This window comes from Ischnura elegans, chromosome 5 (genome assembly GCF_921293095.1).
Source record: "Ischnura elegans chromosome 5, ioIscEleg1.1, whole genome shotgun sequence".
Classification (NCBI taxonomy): domain Eukaryota; kingdom Metazoa; phylum Arthropoda; class Insecta; order Odonata; family Coenagrionidae; genus Ischnura; species Ischnura elegans.
In genome coordinates this window covers 52,775,051-52,777,378 of record NC_060250.1, presented here as the reverse complement: position 1 = coordinate 52,777,378, position 2,328 = coordinate 52,775,051, and the positions used below count along the sequence as shown (strand labels likewise).

General features: G+C 36.7%; 1 non-coding gene across 1 annotated transcript; it reads left to right on the top strand.

Annotated features, from left to right (window-relative positions):
- Window positions 1-262: 262 nt before the first annotated feature.
- Trnaw-cca lies at window positions 263-334 on the top strand. The gene has a single exon. It is a non-coding gene; the product is annotated as a tRNA-Trp (tRNA).
- The last annotated feature ends 1,994 nt before the right edge of the window (window positions 335-2,328 follow it).

Sequence of the window (2,328 nt, the reverse complement as noted above, 5' to 3'; positions counted from 1 at the left end):
TCGCTCGGAGAGAATTATTTTCCCGGGTTCTAACCCGAAAGCCTTCGACTGAGGAGCCCAACTTTCTAACCCTTGAATGGCGACGCTCCGCTGTAGAAGATAATAAGGAACGTATGATCCCATACCGTGGCGTTAAACGCCGAGTCCTTCCGCTAAAATTAATTTATAAACGACGAAGAGGCATTTGCATGTCATTTCATTTTAAAGTAATAGTAATGAGCATCAAGGATTGCGAGCACAATTTTGGCACCATTGAGTAAGTGACTCCGTGGCGCAACGGTAGCGCGTCTGACTCCAGATCAGAAGGTTGCGTGTTCAAATCACGTCGGGGTCAATCAATATTTTTTCTGGCGACGCAAGTAGTAATTATCGATTTATTTTTATGTATGGATTGGGAAATTCATGTTAATTATTTGCCTTTGTTGTATTTTTCTCTTGGATTCTTTTTACTGATGCCGATATGATTTTGTATACAATTTTACCTGATACCGCTCGGAATTTCTTTTAATAATTCGTGGTTTAGTATCGGCAATTCGTTTTTTTTGTACCAGCTAGGCCCGCAATGGTGGCCTTAAGAATATATTCATATCAGTCTTTGACATTTTTAAACAATATAAGCCATCTCCATCAGAGAATTTTCCATTATTTCACGTCAAATATTTTGCTTTTTGAGTTTTCTCATAAGGTAAGGTTTGTCCCAAAGCATTAGTTCGATTTCTTATGACTTGTGATGAAAATCGACATTTATATGTAGTTTGTACCTTTAATCACTTAACCGTGTTTTGTTGGTCATTTGTCCTTTTACTATGTATGTACCATATATGCAGAAAAAAGTAGTCTCCTTCAGCAATCAAGCCTAAATGTTCCTTTAGATAAAAATGCTTGTGAGCATTTATTTAATTGCAATTAAGAGTGAAATCAATGAGATGGTGCTAGGTGAATTGAAAAAAATGTCTAATGGCAGGTCCATTTGTGTTTTAACTATTGAAATACATCAAAACTGCGGGAATGAAATGAGATTTCCTCTCTAGTGTTTTGAGCAACTGTTCTTTTCCATTTGATAGTATCGTGCATTAATCTCATCATCATCCAAAATATTACCCTTTGTCTAGCTTTCCAGATGCTGCGCTACCGCACATATGGTATTTTATTTCAACCTACTTTCTCTACGCTTCACTATATCTGTTCTGTCTAGAATTCAGGTTGATTAAAACCTTAATCCAAACCAAGAGTCACCATAAGGCTGTCCCAAAAATAAAAATCTACCGACTATTGAGACTGATGGCTGCGTAATAGTCTTACTCAAGTGTTGGAAAACGTGTTGAAGGTGATGAAAAGATAATCGGTAAGTTCAGCGGAGCCACATCTGACGTCTAATAATCTAGGCGTATAACTGTATACCTGGTGCACATGGTACGTTTTCGCATTATTTCCAAACTTTCTTTAAAACCTCTTTCATGTGTTATCTAAGTTATCCATTAATATAACGGCCGTTTTGAACGGTGAATTTTCATTCGAATGATATTGCGAATGACCGTCATTCACCGTGTGAAACGGAAATTTCCTGCATTCGAATTATCATTAGATTTAAATTTAAGCATGTTATAATTTGTTGAGCATGCTTGAAATCTCATTAGAATGCAGGAAAATTCCGTTTTACACGGTGAATGATGGTTATTCGCAAGATCATTCGAATGAAAATTCATCGAGTAAAAAGGCCTGAAGAGATTCCGTGTGATAGCGTGATATGGCTAACCAAATCAGGCCTTTTGCTGATTTAAATGCTTGATATCAGGAAAAAATTTCGTGCATTAAAATCGTTTGCTTTCAAATTTAGCATGTTGGCTCCAGCGATTCGAATTCTTAAGAGTATTGTGGAGCAGATTTTTCTAAACGGCTTACCTAGGCTGATTCAAAATCAGATTACCGATTTTAAGGTTTATCCAAGTCTCATGAGAAGCCAGAGCTCAAGTTAATATAACGAACCACTTTTTTGGTGCGTAAAAATGAAAAATCTTGCACGTCTCTTGTTGGTTTTTTTTATCTTTAATTGGTCCCGCCCTATACAATAGGGTAGTTTCCTTCATAAAAAAACGAAAGGCATTGATTCGGATTCGTTACCCAACATTAGTGTATTCATAATATACAAATTATTTGGTTTTATAATTCCCAGTTTAGACGAATGGCAATAATCAATTTTAACTGCATTTGAAAAAGTCCAGATTGGCGCCAATGCGATTCCACTCCACGTGACGTCACAGGGGCCTAGTTTCTATACGAGTAGATAGGAGTTTTAAATCGTCTGACAATCGTTGTGAGATTACAAAT